Source organism: Sus scrofa, chromosome 15, assembly GCF_054392235.1.
Source record: "Sus scrofa isolate SSC_HxYL_T2T_F1_AM1 chromosome 15, Sscrofa_HxYL_maternal_Yorkshire_Landrace_v2.0, whole genome shotgun sequence".
Taxonomy (NCBI): domain Eukaryota; kingdom Metazoa; phylum Chordata; class Mammalia; order Artiodactyla; family Suidae; genus Sus; species Sus scrofa.
The window spans coordinates 127,440,842-127,462,590 of record NC_139397.1 but is presented as its reverse complement, the minus strand read 5'-3'; the positions used below and the strand labels follow the sequence as shown (position 1 = coordinate 127,462,590).

The 21,749-nt window shown below is 37.2% G+C and overlaps 2 protein-coding genes across 5 annotated transcripts in view; one reads left to right on the top strand and one right to left on the bottom strand.

Annotated features, from left to right (window-relative positions):
• Window positions 1-21,749, top strand: part of KANSL1L (KAT8 regulatory NSL complex subunit 1 like) — a 579,301-nt gene that overhangs the window by 224,009 nt on the left and 333,543 nt on the right. The gene's annotated exons all lie outside the window — the stretch shown is intronic.
• CPS1 (carbamoyl-phosphate synthase 1) overlaps window positions 1-21,749 on the bottom strand; it is a 308,550-nt gene that overhangs the window by 245,493 nt on the left and 41,308 nt on the right. For 3 of the 4 annotated variants that reach the window (XM_084998960.1, XM_084998953.1, XM_084998959.1), the window contains one exon: window positions 13,078-13,140. The gene's annotated coding sequence lies outside the window, so the exon portion shown is untranslated. Of the gene's footprint in view, window positions 1-5,164; window positions 5,282-13,077; window positions 13,141-21,749 lie in introns of those variants that run through there. The other variant, XM_084998956.1, reaches the window with a different exon arrangement.

Sequence of the window (21,749 nt, the reverse complement as noted above, 5' to 3'; positions counted from 1 at the left end):
GTGACCTACACCACAGCTCATGGCAACGCCAGATCCCCGACCCACTGAGCAAGGCCAGGGATTGAACCCCCAACCTCATGGATACTAGTAGGGTTCATTAACCACTGAGCCATGACGATAAAAATGATTTTTGAATAATACTCATAACAAAAAAAATAATGCTTTGAATCTACAATTCCAAATTACATCAACAAATTCTAGGAAACGAAGAGAAGGTAAATGTGCACTTAAGTATTCAGCTTTCTCAGGGAGAAGCCAGTAGAAACTGCTTAATCATTGAAGTCCATAGTGAGGTATATTTGTAAGTATCTTATGTAAAGTTATCCAAAGATGGGTATAAAACTAGTAACTACAAAAAAAAAAAAAAAGGTAAAAAGTTAAAGAAAATGTAACCAACTCTCAAAGACAGAAAGGTTTATATACACTAGATTCATTTTTAATAAAAGTATAGTGAAACAAAATATGCCAAGTTGATACTAGTGACACTAATCTCCCTTCTTTAATGGGATTTTATTGGAAACACTTAATGCTACCAGAAAGCACTACAAGGTTGGCTTCCAGAATATTTTACAATCATGTCACTTAGCAAAGGCATTTCTGTGAATATTAATAGCCTGATTCCAAGCTGTTCATCAGCAGTGACCTTCAAGCATGCTAAGTACTCTTTGCAAAGCTTGAATTTAGAGAGAAAGACATCTTATAGCCAAGGCTCTATTTTCTCCTTTACAATATAAAAATGAGGGAACTTGAGAGAATAAGGAGGTGCTTAGTCTCTTCTATGGATCACACAATTAGTATTAAATGTATTTTAATTTAGGCATAACCATCAATACACTTGAATGTGATACTTCTCCAAAATGGAATCATTGGGAAAATCATCCTTCTGTACAGCATGGTTATTGCACAACTATAATGACTGGCCCTTGGGATTTTAGCATAGGTGTAGAGAAACAGACCAAAAGGGCACAGCTGAAACTCCAGAAACAGATTATCAGATATAGGGACACTTGTTCATAGAAGTGCAACAAACCAGTAGGGGGAAAAAAATGAACTGTTCAAAACAGTATTGAGACATTTTATTATTCATATATAAAAAATTATCACTCTTTTACATCATACTCAAAAATACAGAAACATAGAAAACAATACAGGAAAATATCTTAAAGAACTTGGATTAGGAAAAGATTTCTTACAATGATTTCTTAAACAAAAAGCACAAGCTCTCAAAGAAAAGACTGATAAAACTGATAACTTTACAATTAAAAACCTGTATATGACAAGACATAAAAAGATATACTACAGACAGAGAAAACATGTTTATAAGCCATATAAAAATTATTTATAATCAGAATAACTCATTAAATGAATAAGAAAAGGACAAAAAAAATCTCCTCATAAAATGGACAAAGGCTATAAACAGGCAATTCACAAAAGGTAACTCTAAATGGCCAACAAGTATATTAGTAGCAATGCTCAAGCTCATTAATAATTTAAACGCTAATTAGAAGTTCCTGTCGTGGCGCAGCGGTTAACAAATCCGACTAGGAACCATGAGGTTGCAGGTTCGATCCCTGGCCTTGCTCAGTGGGTTAAGGATCTGGGGTTGCCATAAACTGTGGTGTAGGTCGCAGATGTGGTTCGGATCCTGTGTTACTATGGCTCTGGCCTAGGCCGGCGTCTACAGCTCTGATTAGACCCCTAGCCTGGGAACCTCCATATGCCGTGGGAAGCGACCCTAGAAAAGGCAAAGACAATAATAATAATAATAATAATTTAAATGCTAATTAAATAAGAATATCAATTTATCCCATTTAGATTGACATGTACTTTTAAAGTCTAATTTTTTTCAAGTTTTAGTGAGAACTTGTAACACCAGGAACTCTCAAACATGACAGAAATGTACAATTAAGGTCTGTCTTTGGAAATCAACCCAACAATACCTAGCAAAGTTAATACCTCTACCCTAAGGACTAACAAATCCATTCTACATACCTTAAAGAAGCCCTTGCAGGTATACAAAGACATATACATAGGAATGCTCATTTCAGCAACAACAGGAGAATGGATAAGTAAATTATGTTGCATTTGCTAAGTGAAATACACAGTCACAAAAAAGTGGCTAACTAGAGCAACACGTATCAATATGTATAAATCTCAAAAATAATGCTGAATGTACAAAGCAAGATGTAGAAGTACGTACATAATTTGTTATGTCTCTATATGATTTTTATAGACAAGAAAATAGAATAAAAACTTTCATTATGAGTACCAGAAAGCAGATAACTGGTATCCCTTTTCAGTGTGCCCCATGGTAGCTCCATCTAGAACAGGGTTAACTCAAAGTCCAGGATGGGTCTTATATTAAAAAATTTCTTGAGAGGGAATTCATATTTACATGTGGTTATCCATTTTTAAAAAAATCACTCTCTCTTTTCCCAAAGATGTTGGAGTCTGGTAACATTAAAAGCAAGCAAATAATGAAGGGGCCTCAATCACATCCCTTTAAATCTACAAAATAACTTTGCACGGTGAATCCCAGTGTTTTCTGGCACATCTAAGCTGTTAGTGGCTACATCTGGAAGTGTTAAAGAAAAAGAAAGAGAAAGGAAAAGAAGATACAGTTGGACTAACTGGAGAAGGCTAACTATATGTAAGTTGGGTTACAAGATTTAACAAAAATACTGGGTGCTTAGTTAAGATTGAATTTCAGATAAACAACAAATAATTTTCTAGTATAAGTATATCCTAACATAATGACATTCTCTTAACTCAAATTCACTCTAAGCATAGGAATTTCTGTTAAGAAGTAATGTGGGGAGTTCCCATCGTGGCGCAGTGGTTAACGAATCCGACTGGGAACCATGAGGTTGCGGGTTCGGTCCCTGCCCTTGCTCAGTGGGTTAACGATCCGGCGTTGCCCTGAGTTGTGGTGTAGGTTGCAGACGCGGCTCGGATCCCACGTTGCTGTGGCTCTGGCGTAGGCCGGCGGCTACAGCTCCGATTAGACCCCTAGCCTGGGAACCTCCATATGCCATGGGAGTGGCCCAAAGAAATAGCAAAAAGACAAAACAAACAAACAAACAAACAAAAAAAAAAAAAAAAAAAAGAAGTAATGTGGAGTAGCAGAGAAAGATAAAGAAAAAAAAAGGTTTGGCTGCTTACCAGAGTAACTGAAATAGCACCCGACTCACAGTAGTTACTCAATAAATAACTTTTTAAAAACAAATTTAACAATTTTGAATGCTTAATACAGCACTCCCTTTACGAGGTACTGGGACTATAAAGATGAATAAAAAATGATCTCTTGTTCAAAAAGAGCTCATTTGAGCATGGGTGTGTGTGTGTGTGTGTAAAACATTTACAAACAATATAAACAAAAAATCACAACACAACCTGGAATGTTTTGTAATAGAGCTGTGTGCAAAAGATACAGTCAAGCACCTCATCAGAGATCATCAGCAGACCTCCAATCCCTTTTACATTTACAAACACCAGATGTGTTGGCCATCCATTTAAGGACCTCCACAATCTAGCCTAGAGATAATTTTGCAGCTTTTTTGTCTACCTCTTCCTCTGCACACATATTTTACTCACATTTCCTTGAAAGTTTCACGTCCTTTAAGATTAAATGCTTTAGGTTACACTACTCCCACCAGGCTTTCTCCTTATTAACTTGCCAAAATCCAACACAACCTTTAAGATCTAATGCAAAATGCACTTCCTTTGCAAATTTTCACTATTCCCCTCAGTCAAAATTAGTTGCTGCTTCCTCTGCTCTACCAAGAACGTTCACTTAGACCTCTGCTGGGGAACCTAAGCTCAATGGCTTTAGACTATAATTACCCTTCTGTCACCTGCACTAGATCATGGGCAGGAACGCCATTCATTTTTATGTCATCCTTATACATATCATATGGCACATGTTCATTAAATGCTCGTGCTGCCTTTCCAAATGGAACTAGGCTGTTATTTCCATGAATGCAAATAAGCCATCATGATAACAAAAATCTCTTCTCAGGCACCCTGAGGGTAAGATTTGGAATCCAGTTGAGATATGAAAACTTGGCACTTATTTTTGTACTAAAGTGCCACAGAATTGGCAATACAACATACTCTATAGTGTAGATGAAAAGGTAATGAACATATATTGTGATACAAAACAAAAAAACCTGCAGAGCAAAATGTAAAATATAATCTAATAATATAATATAAAATCTAATCTATAATTTTCATAAGAAATATCATTATTATTGTTACCTTATGGATAGAAAAAAAAAACTTGAAAAATATATTCCACATGATTATTTCCAGGAGCAGAATAATAGAAAATTAGCCTTTTCTAAATTATAGACCTCTGCAGTTTTTAAGTGTTTTACAATGAGCAGGTGTTAATTTTATAAACAGAAAAACAATAACATTTTTTAAAAATAAATTAACCTAGAGTCTTGTGTTATGGAGTCTTTTTCCCACTACTGCTTTTATGTTAAAACTTTTACTTTTCTTTAGCATAAAAAATAAGACTTTTCCTAAGGTAAATGAGTGGTGGTAAGTCTGTTTTTAAAGTAAAACAAACAAAACAACAACAAAAAACACTTCCCACTCTCTTCTGTATTGGAGACACCCAAGGAAAGAACAAACTGGTGTCAGGACACTAGGACTCATGTAAAAGGCAAAAATAGTCAACCAAAAGTATTTTCTGTCCTCATTAGTTTTTGGGTTTTTTTCTTTTTTTTTGATCCATCCTCTTCCATGTTAGTTAAAAAAAAATTTTTTTCTCTAATACACATGTAATAAGTCAAGTGAAAACTAGTCAAGTGTAGTATTGATTTAGCAGAGGGATAAGGGGAGCAGGCACTTCAATATTCTCCTGCCTCCCCTGGGAAGGTTAAGGAGAACTTAATTCAACCTGAAGTGGTGTAAATATCCTGAGATAAAGCCCCTTTAACAGAATCGATGGAAGGTGTCTCAAAGCGAAAGTATATCTTCTGTGAGCCAGTTTACAGCAGTTGGGGGTAGAGGGCAGAGGCTCAAGCACGGGGGACTGCGAGGCAAAACATGCTTCTTGAGCTGGTAAGGAAATGAAAAATAGCCCCAGAACTATCATTCATCATATGTTCTTTTCAATATTTAAGGTATTGCTGAGAAGGTAAAAAAAGAAGCATACCTCATCTTGAAATGTCCTTGAATGTTCAGTGTTAAATTATATTTTGGGAACCTCTTGATCTTGGACAGCTGTGAAGAAAGAGCTTCCCTTTTCTAGCATCCTGGGAGAGAACTGAATGATGGGTGAACTTGAAGGAGAACTTGAAGGTGCAGCAATCTCCATTCCATTTAGGATTTGGGAGAATCACCTTTACAAAGATATAGTCCCCTTCAACCAGTGCCAGGAAATAAACAGACTTTCAACTTCTTTACTTTAGAAGTTTTGTAGAATTGCTAGGTGATTTTCTCACCAGCATGGTGCTTTCACTGTGTATTGCTCGTATTAAACATTGCCTGCTTTTATTCATATATTCATCCATTTATCAATGAATGTGTACTCAATGCTCACTATGTCCAAAGTGCTGCTGGGTACTCATGATACCATTTCACAGATGTGTGCCCAGGGATACTAATGATGGGTTTCTGCTTCTACTCACATAAGGGGGAAAATGGACTTTACTCCTCCTCCCTTGCATCTTCGCTGCCAGTTCTCACTTCTGGGTGCATTGGACCTGGCTCTCAATAGCATTAATTTAATTGGTTACCACTAGTCTGCATTAACTGATTCAACAATGGTTAAGAATATATGTGAATTGAGAGTCAAATAAGTTTTTGTTTGTTTTGCTTTTTGTTTTTTAGCGCCACACCCAAGGCATATGGAAGTTCCCAGGCCAGGGGTCGAATCATAGCTACAGCTGCCATACTACACCACAGCCATAGCAACATGGGATCCAAGCCACGTCTGTGACTTACACCACAGCTCACAGTAACACCAGATCCTTAACCCACTTTGCAAGGCCAGGTATCAAACCCGCATCTTCATAGATCCTAGTTGGGTTCATTACCACTAAGCCACGACAGGAACTCCTCAAATAAATTTTGCATCGCACTTTCAGGTCCTTTCATATAGGAAAAAAAATTTAATTTAATACAGTAGTTCATAAACTTTACATTAGAATCACCTGAAAGGAGTTCTCGTGTGGTGCAGCCAGTTAAGGATCTGGCATTGTAACTGCAGCAGCTCAGGTTGCTGCTACGGCACAGTTTCAGTCCCTGGCCAAGGAAACTTCCACATGCTGTGAGCACAGCCAAAAAAAAGAAAAAAAATTACCTAAAAGGTTCTTTAAAATCCTGATTCCCAGGCTACATTCAAAGTACATAAATCAGAATATTTGAGAATGAGACCAGGCATTAGTGTTTTTTATAAGCAAGTGATTACAATATGCAGTCAAGGTTGAGAACCAATGCTTTAATTAAACTTAGGACAACTATATCTTTGCATCTGGGATTTATTTTTCCTCACTCCCTAGGTTTTTTGTTTGTGGGGTTGTTTTTGTTTTATTTGTTTGTTTGCTTGCTATATTGCTGACAGCTAGGATGCTGCAAATTTCACTTCATGATATTGAGGAGTCATTTTCTTAAGATCATAGATATTCAAATTTAATTATTAGAACTTAGAATAGTACAGACACTGCAGGATAGCCAATGCCATGTGTCAAAACCTCTATTTCTCCAACTAAGGTAAAATGATTAGAGACTATATGTGAAAATATCCAAAGCACTTACAGAAATTTAATCTGTAAATCTCTGAGCACTTGCCTGGTGATAAAAGTGTAGCAACTCTACCATATACAGAAAAAAGCTAGCCACCTTCAGTGTTCCTTCCTTCAACCCTTTCCTCCCTTTCTTTTCCTGAACCCTTTTGCAACACTAGAAAGGCAAAGGAAGAGCAGAGGAGCAAATAACTATTGAATGTTTCTATTTTAAAGATTATTTAGAATATGTGGGGAAAGCAGCTCAGAAATTTTTAAGAGGTTAATTCTCCCTTTTATGAACATAGATTTATTTCTTAGGGTCTTTTTTTTAATACTCAATTGTGTATACCAACACCAAGCATTAGAGTCAAACAATACATTTAAGCCAAAAATGACCTAATAAAATTGACATAGTTTAACAGATGAAAATGAGGTCCATCTGACTTTATGCAAAATAATCACCTGCATAAAAGCTAAAATCAATGTTAGCAGCAACAGAGGTCTACATAGAAAATATGGACACTCCACTTTTAAAATTACATAAAATATTGTTTGCACACATCTTAACCACTATTATAACTCTATCCCAAATCTCACCATCAAGCAACCAAGCTTATAGTTCTCAGAATATATCAGCACTTCATTTGGATTTTTTTAATTATTAATTATTCTTCAAAGTATAAATAGTAAAACAAAATTCACACTTAAACATCTAGCTCAAGAAATAAAACTGTAATTAAATCCCTCTGTCTACCCACCCAAGATTCTACTTACCCTTCCCTCCCTCTCCCAAAGAAAATTTCTATATTAAACTTGGGGTTTGTGATTTTTCATTAATATTGCTGTATTTTTATTCTGTCTGTTTAGACCGTAAGGAATATAATACTGGTTTGCATGTTTTAGGCTACATAAGTGGAACTATATGCTATGTATACTTGTACAACTTGCTTTTTATCTTTCAATGTAATGTTTATGAGATTCACCTAAGCTGATGTGTGTACTATTTTATTGATTTTTGCTTGTGTAAAGCATTTCGTTGTATGAATTATATCAATATTTCACCTTTGCAATGGTTTGTGTTGTCATCCATTTGTGTGTTTGCCTTTTACACTTTCTAAATTTTTCACTCTGACAATGCTGCAGTGCACATTTTCATGCTCATCTGGTCGAGTGTTACTAATATATATATATCCAGGGATGGAATCATACCCATAGATAATAAAGTTTCAGCTCCACTAGATATTGTTGAATTAGTCTTCAAAGTAGTTATTCCATAAATGTATATTCCCACAAGCACTGGATAAGACTTCCTAATTTTAATTTTCTGGCAGCATTCTAAAATTATCTTTCGTAAAGCCTAGCTACCAAATCACTTAAATGAGTATCATAATAAACGGTACTCTTATGATATAAAATATAGCTTGATGCTCCATTGCTAGAAAAATCTTACAGTCTGAATCTTTTAAGTAAAGGTAAATTGAATAGGTATTACTGGGGTGTGAATTTTTTTTTTTTTTTTTTTTTTTTTTTGCTACACATGTTGCATATAGAAGTTCCCAGGCCAGGAATGGAACCTGGGCCAAAGCAGCAACCCTGGCCACTGCAGTGACAAAACCAGATCCTTAACCCACTGTACCAAAAAAGAACTCCAGATTCAAGCTACGTCTGCGACGTACACCATAGCTCACAGCAACACCAGATCCTTAACCCACTGAGCAAAGCCAGGGATTGAACCCACAACCTCATGGCTTTAGTCAGATTCGTTTCTGCTGCGCCATGACGGGAACTCCAGTAAAACCTACTTTAGATAGTGTGACAGGTAAGGTCCCTCTGAAGAGATGACATCTAAGCTAACACTTAAAGGATGGGGATTGGCATATGCCATGTGCACACTATTGTATGTGGAATGATTGCCCAACACGGACCTACTGTATACCACAGGGAACTTTACCCAATAGCCTATGAAGGTATATTCTATATGGGAAAAGAATCTAAAAAAGAATGTATGTGTGAATATGCATAACTGAATCACTTTTTTGTACAGCAGAAATTATCACAATATTGTGAAGCAACTATAACTCAATAAACATTTTTTTTTCTTTTTAGGGCTGCACCTGCAGCATATGGAGGTTCCAGGCTAGGGGTCAAGTCAGAGCTGCAGCCACCAGCCTACACCACAGCTCACAGCAACGCCGGATCCTTAACCTATTGAGCAACCTGCATCCTTAACCTACTGCAGGGACCTAACCTGCATCCTCATGGATCTGAGTCAGATTCATTTCTGCTGAGCCACAACGGAACTCCATATCTCAATAAAACTTTAAAAAAATGAAAAAAAAAAGAGAATAATGGAAAGGTCAATCCAGGGAGAGAGAATAGCATATCCCAAGTTTCTGAAGTACACAAACACAATGAATGTACTGAAAACCAGAATGATAAGATGTGAGGAGGAAAGTAGCATGAGATGAGATGGGAGCTCATCCATCTTTCTTCAACATTCTAGGAAAAACAGCATCATTGTGAGAAAATGAACTATAAATAATTCCACTCACATACAAGCCTGCTTTCCATGGTCCCTCTCCTTCACACTTAAAGAAATTGGAGTTCCCATTGTGGCGCAGTGGAAACAAATCTGACTAGCATCCATGAGGATGCAGGTTCAATCCCTGGCCTCACTCAGTGCGTTAAGAATCCAGTGTTGCCGTGAGCTGTGGTGTAGGTTGTAGATGCAGCTCAGATCTGATGTTTCTGTGGCTGTGGTGTAGGCCAGAAGCTATAGCTCTGATTCAGCCCTTAGCCTGGGAACCTCCTTATGCTACTGGTGTGACCCTAAAAAGCAGAAGGAAAAAAAAAGGAAGAAGAAGAAGAAGAAAGAAAGAAAGAAAAAGAATTTGAGGGAAGAAATGGGACCAAACCACACATCAACATGAGCACTCAGATTCCCCACACCTCCAAGCCTCGACCACCTCCAGAGGCCCTTTCTCCCTCTGCTAGGATATCTTGGATTTCTAGACTTGCAATATCCATGCACAGCCCTGTAGAGGGTCTCCACACCTCTCTCATGGTGGAGTACAGTCTTAAAGCTGGAGAAATGTACAGGAACATGTATATAGCTCAAAAAAACTAGGAGTTCCCATCATGGTGCAGTGGTTAACGAATACGACTAGGAAACATGAGGTTGCAGGTTCAATCCCTGGCCTTGCTCAGTGGATTAAGGATTTGGAGTTGCTGTGAACTGTAGTGTAGGTTGCAGACGCGGTTCGGATCTGGCATTGCTATGGCTCTGGCATAGGCTGGTGGCCACAGCTCCAATTCGACCCCTAGCCTGGGAATCTCCATATGCCATGGGTAACGGCCCTAGAAAAGACAAAAAAAAAATTTTTAATTTAAAAAAAAAAAACTAAATTTGAGGGGAAACCTAAGCCATATTCGATTTAACAATTATTGGAGACCCAAAAAGTTTGGCTGGAAAGTTTCTGGCACTTCTCATAGGACTGTGTTACAGCTTTGGTGTTCGAAGACCAGTTTCCTGACTGTTCGGACTTAAAATTCTGTCTCTGTGTAAGACCTTTCGGACTCTGTTTGCTGAAGAAAGAGACTGTGAAATGTAAAGGCTGGAAGTCACACTGTAGCGCTGCTGGCTGGCCAGGTGCTGAGGGGCCTCATGCTATTTATTTAGCCATGTTGTAATGCCCTTTCCAATCCCAAATTCATTCTCGCCTCTAGAAGATTATTGAAATGGGACTTGTGAGGTACACAGTCTATTTCAACAAACAGCAATCTAATTCTTCCTTTACACATGCCAGAGAAGGGGAAAAAATCAACTTGCCAGCTGGTGTACAGGCTGCAATGCACTGAAGAAGCTACAAGCATCCTAACTGCCAAAAGGACACTGAGGGGATTTTAATATATATGGTGCGGATGTGTCAGAAGAAGCATCTTATGAGGAGTTTAATCTATTCATCTGAAAGAGTGCAGCAGGAATGGTCCCACGGGGCTCACCTCCAGGGCGGCAACACTTTCATTCTATAAAGAATCTCACTTGATGAGAATCAGTACCTGTGCTTGGTCTTGACTACAAATAGTTCATTACAAGCTGAGAAAGAGGCTGTTGCAGCTCCATTTTTCCTTCTTTCCAGCTTTCATGGTCCTAACTTCCTCCATGCCAAAAAAGCCCACAATAGTTTGAGATACAAGAACGTAGGAGGCAATTAAAAAGCTAGAAATCTCATGCTGAAATTTTTAATTACAGGAGAACAGGTGCCTGGCATTTCTCAGGTCCTGGCGCTGGTTTACAGTGGGACAAGTATGCCCTTTGTGCTGTCCTCTGTGCTAGAACTCCTCCAAACGCAGGGACCTAAGGCTGCCAGTCCCTGGAAAATGCCTAACGTGCCACAGTGTGGCCTCCTGGAGACATGGATACTCTCCTGGGCCCAAATTAGAAAAACTTGACCAGGACGAGAAGTAGCAAGTGCACTGTCAGCCACAGGCTATTCCTGTCTCTGCAGTTGCTGCCCATCCTCAAAATGGAGACAAGGAACACTCAGGCCATCTGAAGCCCCTAAAACATGCTTGAAAAGAGGGCCTCTCAGTCCCTTCAATTCCATCTACTGTCACTCGTTTCACTTTGCAGGACAGTATTACCTCTTTTCCTTATTGAGCTCTTCACTATTCTAACATACATTTGGGACAGCACAAAAATCTTAAGCATATAGTTTAATGAACACTCACAGAATGAACATATTTGTGTAACCACGACCCCTTCACTCACCAACACTACCGCACCCACCGTCCTCTCAGAGTTAACCACCACCCCATCTTCTAATGCCATCAGTTAATTTCACTTGGTTTTGAACTTTATATATATGGAATCATATTATACATACTGGGGTTTTTTCTAAGTTCTTAACCTCAATGCTATGTGAAATTCATCACATTATTATATGTACCTGTAGTTTGTTCATTCTTATTGCTGTGCAACGTAGCATTATAGGAATCCATCATACTTTGCTTATCTGTTCTACTGTTGATGGACATGCGGATTGTTTTCAGTGTTGTGCTATCATGGATAATGTTGCTAAGAATGTTTACGCACATACATAGACATTGCTATAGAGAATGTGCAAGGAATGGAATCATTGGCTTTTAGGGGGTACACATCATTAGACTCTCTTCTTAACATTTTTGTCCTGGAGGATACCTTACACTTTATTTCCCAGAAAAACATCAACTCCCAAATACGCCTTTTACTAGTTTGTTCTTGGACCTACATGCTAAATATTATAGAATGATGGTGGGCTAACAGAAAGTCACTGTCCTTGGGCATTTGTGCTCTCAGCTGTCCTTCTTAGGAGATAACCAGGAGGCATTTCTGACTGGGAGTATGACCAATCAGCGGGTGTTCTCCTGCTGCCACAGCCCCTTGTCTTGAGGTAGCATCTACACCATGTGCCCTTCCATGCCATCGTCTGGGATTTTCTGTCCCCTTTAATACCCCCCTCTTGCCAAAATCACATATAACAGTATCAGAATTACACAATGAAGCAAGCTCTGAGCAATTTTAATCACGATAAATGTCCTTCCTTAAGAAACCTTACACCCCACCTCCAGCAGAACGCTAACCATGTAAAGAATCACGCTGACTCCGTTTCCACATGGCTCACCATCTCCCTCTGACGACAGGATTCCTAAGCACTGACCCTGGCTTGTCCTGGATGTGGCATGACCTCTAACAAGGTAACTCTAAGAGCAGAAGGAGAAAAATAACACCAGTTCCTCCTTAGACAAGGATGGGATTTATTGAGTGTTAAATAAAAAACACTGGCTAAAAACAGTGATGAAAGAAGTGTAAATATCCCCCCCCCAAAATCATCTTTAGTATCCACTTGTAGTCCCTTAGGAAGCTTGCACTTAAATACCTATCTACTCTTAAGAGGAAACAGTTTACAACATTTCAGAACACTTTGGAGTATTTCATGATCCCCAATTGGAAAGTTATTTATTTTTAACTGAAAATCCCTTCACTCATCGTTATTAGTCTCATAAGAACAGTTTATGACTATCCCCTTAATAGTAACACTTTACATAATTAAAATTACTTTTAAGCCACTCTTTCCTTCCTTCCACTAAAAAATGCCAAAGTCTTTATCATCTCAGAATGGGTTCTAATAGTCAGTTCTATACTCATTGCCATTCTTCTCATCTGGCTATCCAAATTCTTCCTAGCTCTCAAAATTTAGAGCTCCAAGATGTTCTGAGTCACTTATAACTGACCAACATCAAAACCCATACCACGCATTTATTCATTCATTCGATAAATAAATATTTGTTTTCAACTTACTGTGAGTTGAGAGCTTGAGATTCAGTGTAGAACCAAAGAGATGAGTCCCTGGTCTCTCACAATCTAAAATATATTGGAAAACAAATTTAAAATGTGAAATTTATAAAGGCCATGAGGAAAATAAAACTAAACACTGGCCTAAACAATGACTAGGATAGGGGCTGCTCATGATAACATGACTGGGGAAGGTATTTCTCAAGAGGTAACACTTAGACTGAAATCTAAATGATCTTAGGAGGCAGCCATGCAAAGGTGTGTGGAAAACTATTCCAGGCAAAGGGTACAGCAACAACAGCCTTGAAGTGGGAATGTCAGTGTGACCACAGCGGGATCTGCAAAGATAAGAGAGCAGTGAGGGGGGCAGGTGGGAACCAGAATAAATCCAACTTGTTGGCCATTGTTAGGAGTTCACCTTGCGAGTTCCATAGGTAACAATTTAATTAATGGATGATCATCTATGTGTTTTTATCTGGATAGTAGTTTTCCATCTTTGAGCCCCTCTTCTGAAACATAACACTCAAATGGATCATTTTTCACAAACCAAGATTTAATTCTATCATAACTGAATAGTTGAGGTGCAATACAAATAGTCTTTCAAATACAACTTTTCTTCTCTCAGCCAATATAAAGCAGAAGTTAAGAGTTTAGGCTTTTTTTTTTTTTTTTTTTTTTTTTTTTTTTGCCTTTCTTGGGCCGAAACCATGGCACATGGAGGTTCCCAGGCTAGGGGTCTAATCAGAGCTGTAGCCGCCAGCCTACACCACAGCCATAGCAACACCAGATCCCAGCCATGTCTGTGACCTACACAAGAGCTCATGGCAACGCTGGATCCTTAACCCACTGAGCGAGACCAGGGATCAAACCTTCATTCTCATGGATACTAGTCAGATTCATTTCCGCTGAGCCATGACAGGAACTCCTAGGCTTTAGATTATTAAAACCAGGTCCTATTTCTCTTTTTGACATTTTTACTGTATGTATCACTTTATCTGAGTTTTTTGATCTGTAAAATGGATAGTAAGATATATACCTGCCTCAGAATTGTTGTAAAGTTTGGTGGGGATAATACGCAATAACCCTCAACACATAGAAACTAATAATAATTCTGTGCAACAACCAAAAACTATAGAACTTTGCAAAAAAAGATGGATCTTACCTTACCAATTTCTCTCCTTGTGTATTTAAAGCTCTCTAAAACTAAAATAACTGTCAGTGGTATTTACTTACTTAGAAGTCAAGCAGATTTCTCTAATCAATGTTCTAATGGAGAAATAACTCAATCATTCACTGCCTTAACTTTGAGGTTGGATATATGAACTACACAATCATTATCTAAATAAGACACAAATACAGTCTGATTCCAGATAGGGAAAACTGTGATTAGAATTGTATGTGATTTAATAAATGCTATTTTTAGGGCTTGAGAGACTCAGAAATGTGAACTCTATTTTTATTCAATTTGTTAAGAGGAAAAAGTAAGAAGATGTCATTTCCATAAAGATCTTACCCACCAAATGTGGACTGCAGATGTAGATAAAACTCAGATTAAATAAATTGCAGGTGATAGAAGAAGAACTGAGGTTGGAGTTCCCTTGTGGCACAGCAGGTTAAGGGTGTAGTGTTGTCACTATAGCAGCTCAGGTCACTGCTATGATGTGGGTTTGATCCCTGGCCCAGGGAACTTCCACATGCCCCAGGCATGGCCCCAAAAAAAAAAAAAAAAAAGAAAAAAGAAAGCACAGTAATCAAATATTGGAGCACTGTGGATACGTCAACTAATGGCTAAAATCTAGAGAAGTAGCTGTTGGAGCATGGAATTATGCGAAGCCCACTTATTCCAAGTGCCTGTCATTGACAAGTTCTCACATAGTTATTATACAGACATGAACTGAGCTATATAACCATAAGGGGAAAAAAAAATCCTGGGTCTTAAGTGTAGTTTAACAAATGGGCTTTTATATGAACTCTGCATATTGGACCTATAGCTCATTCTTATCATTGACTTTTTTAATTATTTTATTATTTATTTATTACATAAGCAAACAGCAATCCCAGAAGAAAAATAGAAAGTATCGATAAATAAATTCATTCATAATTTTACCACTTAGAAATAACTATTACTAACATTGTGTTCTTTACCCATACACATACACACACATTAATTCTTCACACATTCAAATTATTTATTTATTTATTTATTTATTTTTAATGGATGCACCCAAAATATATGGAAATTCCCAGGCCACAGATTGAATCCAAGCCATAGTTGTGACCTACGCTGCAGCTGTAGCAATGACAGATCCTTTAACCCATTGTGCCAGGTTGGGGATCAAACTCACACCTCCACAGTGACTCCAGCCACTGAAGTTAGATACTTAACTCATTGTGCCAGAGCAGGAACTCCCAAATTAATTCTTATTTTACCTAAAGAAATATATCAAAGGAAATTGAAGCAAATTTTTAAACCTAATATAGTACTTTGTTATACAAAAAAAGTGATGATCACAAATGAAAAAGACATTTTCTATAAAGAACTTCAAATTTTTGCAATTAATGTTCACCACATACAGCCATTCCTCAGTCTTCAGGAACACCTCCTTCTCCAAAGATACCAAAATCTGCAGATGCTCAAGTCCTTTCTATAAAATGGTGTATATTTGCATAAAACCTACTCACATCCGCCCATATACTGTAAATCATCTCTAAATTATGTATAACACGTAATTCAATGTAAATGCTATGTAAATGGTTGCTGGCATGCTGCAAATTCAAGTTTTACTTTTTGGAACTTTCTGGAATTTTTCTTTTCAAATGTTTTTGATCCACATTTGGGTGAATCTGAGGACTCATCTGAACTCATGGATATGGAGGGCCAATTATATTCAATTAATCAACAACTCCTTTTCCTCAGGAATGTGCAAGGTGTTAATGACAACAAATTCTGTTCTAATTCAACAAGACTTTAATAAAAACTTTAATGGTCATCCAGAGAAAATCACGACTCGCAAAGACACATGTACTCCAATGTTCACTGCAGCACTATTTACAATAGCCAAGACATGGCAACAACCTAAATGTCCATCGACAGAGGAGTGGATCCAGAAGATGTGGTACATATACACAATGGAATATTACTCAGCCATCAAAAAGAACGAAATACCAGCATTTTTAGCAACATGGATGGACCTGGAAACTATCATGCTAAGTGAAGTCAGCCATACAATGAGACACCAACATCAAATGCTTTCACTGACATGTGGAATCTGAAAAAAGGACAGATGGAACTTCTTTGCAGAACAGATGCTGACTCACAGACATTGAAAAACTTATGGTCTCCGCAGGAGACAGTTTGGGGGGTGGGGGGCTGTGCTTGGGCTGTGGGATGGAAATCCTGTGAAATCAGATTGTTATGATCATTATACAACTACAGATGTGATAAATTCATTTGAGTAATAAAAAATGGAAAAAAAAAAAACTTTAATGGTCCCAATAAGTGAGGAAATATGTGTCTATGCCTTGGAGGAATTCTCTCTAGAGGGAAGACACAAAAAAACTCAATTACTCAAAGTAATTCATAGGAGGCAAGAAAAATACCTTGAGTTTCTGGTGCTGAGGGGTCAATGGCCATCTTTTTCAGTCTTAGCTAAAAAGTGAGCAAAATATTACCTGTTTCCTCCTTCACGCACAAGAGGAATAACAGATAAAATCCATTACATACTTTGCATCCTCGAGATTTTTCTGAGTTTATAATCACCTACTTTTTGTTCCAGTCTGCTGAACAGATAGGATTTCTAAGTTATTTTGCAGACAGACTAAACCAAGAAGGCAATTTTTCAAATTTTAAATGTCTTTTTGATTTGCCAGGAAGGAAAACTGATGCAACCACTTTTAATCTACTTTTTAATTTTAACCCCCACTTAATTTTTTTCTAATTTGCTTTAATATTTTTTAAGTATAGTTGATTTACAATGTAGTGCTAACTTCTGCTGTACAGTAAGGTGACTTAGTTACATATATATATTCATTTTTTACTCCTTCCATTATGGTTTATCACATATTGGATATAGTTCCCTGCGCTATATAGTTCTACCTTGTTGTCTATCCATTCTAAATATAATAGTTTGCATCTACTAATCACAAGCTCCCAGTGGATCCCTTTCCTTTTCTCCCTCCCCTTTGGCAACCACAAGTCTGTTCTCCATGTCTATGAGTGTGTTTCTGTTTTGTAGATAGATTCATTTATGCCACATTTTAGATTCCACCTATTAATGGAATCATATGGTATTTTTCTTTCTCTTTCTAACTTACTTCACTTGGTATGACAATCTCTAGTTGCATCCATGTTCTTGCAATGGCTCTACTTGATTCTTTTTTGCAACTGAGTAGTATTTCATTGTATATATACTATACAATATAGAATATTATATACTATATATTCTTAATCCATTCATCTGTCGATGGTCATCTATGTTGTTTTCAAGTCTTGCCTATTGTGAATAGTGCTGCTATGAACATAAGGGTGCGTGTATCCCTTTGAATCACTGTTTTGTCTGGGTATACACCCAGGAGAGGGATTGCTGCATCATATAGTAGTTCTATTTTTACTTTTCTGAAGAACCTCGATACTATAGTCCATAGTGGTTGCACTGACTTACTTTACCACCAACAGTGAAGGAGGGTTCCCTTTTCTCCACACCCTCTCCAGCATTTGTTATTTATAGACTTTTTAATGATAGCCAGTCTGACCAGTGTAAGGTAGTACCTCACTGTAGTTTTAATTTGCATTTCTCTAATAACTAGGGTGGTTGATCATCTTTTCATGTGCCTACTGGGCATCCATATGTCTTCTTTGGAAAAATGTCTGGTTAGGTCTTCTGCCAATTTTTCACCTGGGTTGCCTTTGTTGTTGTTGAGTTGTAATGAGCTGTTTGTATATTTTAGAGATTAAGCCCTTGTCGGTTGCAGAACCTACAAATATTTTCTCCCATTCTGTGGTTGCCTTTTCATTTTTTTTTTTTTATGGTATCCATTGCTGTGCAAAAATTCGTAAGTTTGATTAGGTCCCATTTGTTTACTTCTGGTTTTATTTCTATTGCATTGGTAAACTGACCTAAGAAAACACTGGTACAATTTATGTCAGAGAATGTTTTGCCTATGCTCTGTTCTAGGATTTTTATGGTATTATGTTTTCTATTTAAGTCTTTAAGCCTTTTGAGTTTATTTTTCTGCATGGTGTAAGGGTGTATTCTCATTTAATTGATTTACATGCAGCTGTGTAACTTTCCTTGCATCACTTGCTAAAGATACCATCTTTTTCCCATTTTATATTCTTGTTTGCTTTATTGATCATAAGTGTGTGTGTTTACTTCATTTCTTGAAGTTGTTCATTCTTCTAGATTGTCAAGTTTGTTGGCATGTAATTGTTCATAGTATTATCTTACTGTTTTATGTATTTCTGCAGTATCTCTTGAGATTTCTCCTTTTTCATTTCTTATCTTGTTTATTTGGGTTCTCTCTCTTTTCTTCTTAGTGAGCCTGGCCAGAGGTTTGTTCTTTTTTTTTTTTTTTTCCTTTTTTTACTCTTTCAAAAAAAAAAAAAAAAAGAAAAAAAGAAAACCAGCTCTGAATTTATTGATTTTTTCTATTGTTTTTTATTAAATCTCTATTTTATTTATTCCCCCTCTGATCTTTATCATTTCCTTCCATTTGATGACTACAGGTTTTGTTTGTTCTTCTTTTTCTAATTCTTTAAGGTGGTAGGTTAGGTTATTTGAGATTTTTCTTATTTTCTGAGGAAGCCCTGTGTCACTACAAACTTCCCTCTAAGAATTGCTTTTGCTGCATCCCATTAATTTTGTATAATTGTGTTTTCAATGTCATTTGTCTCAAGGTATTTTTTAATTTCCTTTTAGATTTCCTCGTTGACCCATTGAGTTTTCTACCCTGAGGCAACAACTAAGCATGCTGTTTAGTTTCCATCTAGTTTTTTTTTTTTTTTCCATTTCTTTTCCTATGGTTGATTTCTAGTTTCATGCCACTATTGTCTGAGAAGATGTTTGAAATAATTTCTATACTCTTAAATCTGCTGAGGTTAGTTTTGTGCCCTAATATGTGGCAAGTCCTAGAGAATGTTCCATGTGTGCCTGAAAAGACTGTGTATTCTGGAGTTATCTTGTGGCTCAGGGGGTTAATGATCCAAAGTTGTCACTGTAGTGGCTTGAGCCCGTTCCTGTGCCTTGGGTTTGATCCCTGGCCTGGGAAATACCACACGTCCTAGGCAACTCCCCCCGCCACACACACAAAAGGAATGTTTATTCTGGTTTTATTAGATGTAATGTCCTGAAAATATTAAATCTAAATGTTCTATTGTATCATTTAGGATCTCTGTTGCCTTACTAATTTTCTGTTTAGAGGATCTGTCCATTGATATGAGTGGAGTGTTAAAGTCTCCTACTATTACTGTTTTCCTATCAATTTCTCCTTTTATGTCTGTTAGTATTTGTTTTATGTCTTTGGGTGTGCCTATATTAGGTGCTTATGTTGACAAATATAAAATCCTTTCCTTATATTGATCCTGTCATTACTATATAATGTCCTTCTTTATCTTTCTTTATGGCCTTTGTTTTAAAGCCTATTTGGGGAGTTCCCATTGTGTCTCAGCAGGTTAAGAACCCAATTAGTAACCATGAGGATGCAGGCTCAATCCCTGATCTCACTCAGTGGGTTAAATAATCCAGCATTGCTATAAGCTGTGGTGTAGTTCACAGAAGCTGCTGCTGTGGTGTAGGCCAGCAGCTGCAGATCCGATTTGACCCCTAGCCTAAGAACCTCCATATGCCACAGGTACTTCCCTAGAAAGAAAAAATAAATAAAGTCTATTTTGTCTGTAGTAAGTATTGTATCTCCATCTTTCCTGTCTCCATCTTTCTGTTTGCATGAAATATCTCTCTCCTTCCCCTCACTTTCAATCTAGGTGTGTTCTTTGCCCTGATGTGGGTCTCCTGTATGCAACATATTGTAGGCTTTTTTTTTTTTTTTTTTTGTCTTTTTTGGCATTTCTAGGGCCACTCCCGCAGCATATGGAGGTTCCCAGGCTAGGGGTCGAATCAGAGCTGTAGCCTCTGGCCTACGCCAGAGCCACAGCAACGCGGGAGTCGAGCCACGGCTGCAACCCACACCACAGCTCACGGCAACGCCAGATCGTCAACCCACTGAGCAAGGGCAGGGACTGAACCCGCAACCCCATGGTTCCCAGTCGGATTCGTTAACCACTGAGCCACGACGGGAACTCCCAGGCTTTTGTTTTTTAATTCAGTCTGCCACTCTATGTCTTTAATTGGAGCATTCAGTCCACTGACATTTAAAGTAATTATTAACACATATGTATTCATTGCTATTTTAAACCTTGTTTTCCTGTTATTTCTGTGTTTCTTTTTGTTCCTCTTTTTTTCCTTTTGTGGTTTGATGATTTCATTTTATTTTATTTTTTGGTTTCCCTTTATTTTATGCTTGTGTTCATTTTGGTTTTTGTGACTCTATTGTATGCTTTCAATTTGTGGTTGTCCTATTTTTCAAGTATGTTAACACCTTCCTATATCTTCTTGCTTCAGACTGATAGTTATATAGTCTCAAACACATTCTACAAGTCCAATGCACTATCCATTGCATTACAGAGCCAGTTTCAAACACATCCTTTTTTTAAAAAAAAAAAGTCTACATTTTCTTATTCTCTCCCCACATTTTATGATTTTGATGACCTTTTTTACATCTTCATGTTTTTTCCTTTCACTTTTCCTTATGTTCATCACAACTTTCACAAATCAGTTTTTTTTTTTTAATCTGTATACTGGCTAATTTAAGTGATTAACTTTCCAATCGTGAGTTCCTCTTTTTTATATCTTCTTGCTTCTTTTCTATTTAGAGAAGACCTTTTGATATTTCTTTGAGGATAGTTTTAACATTACCATATTCTTTTAGTTTTTGTTGGTCAGAGAATTTCTTTACTTCTCCTTCTATTTTAAATTATAATCTTGCTGAGTAGAGTATTTTGGTTGCAAATTTTTCCCTTTAGAACTCTAAATAGATCTTGCCACTCCTTTCTGACCTGTAGCATTTCTGAAGAAAAATCAGCTGATAACTTTATGGAAGTTCCCTTGTAATTAACTTTTTTTTTCTCTTGTTGCATTTAGAATCCTCTCCTTATCATTAACTTTTGCCATTTTTATTATAATATATCTTGGCATAGGTCTGTTTCGGTTCATCTTGTTGGGAACCCTCTGTTTCCTGCATCTGGGGGATATCTGTTTTCTTCTTTAGGTTTGGGAATTTTTTAGTCATAATTTCTTCAAATATATTTTCACTCCCCTTTGTCGTTTTCTTCTTTTTCTGGAGTCCCTATTATGCAGAGATTGCCACACTTTATATTATCCCATAGGTCTCTTATATTCCTTCCTTTTTTTTTTTTTTTCATTTGGTTTTCTGTCTGCTCTTTTGATTTGGTAATTTCTATTATTCTGTCTTCCAGATCACTTGTTCTTTCTTCTGCATCATTCACTTGGCTATTCAATGTCTTCAGCTCAGCTTTCATCTCAGCAATGAATTATCTGATTTTTCTTGAATCCTCCTTATAGTGTCTAGTTCCTTTTTACAGTGTTCTATATTTCTAACAATAG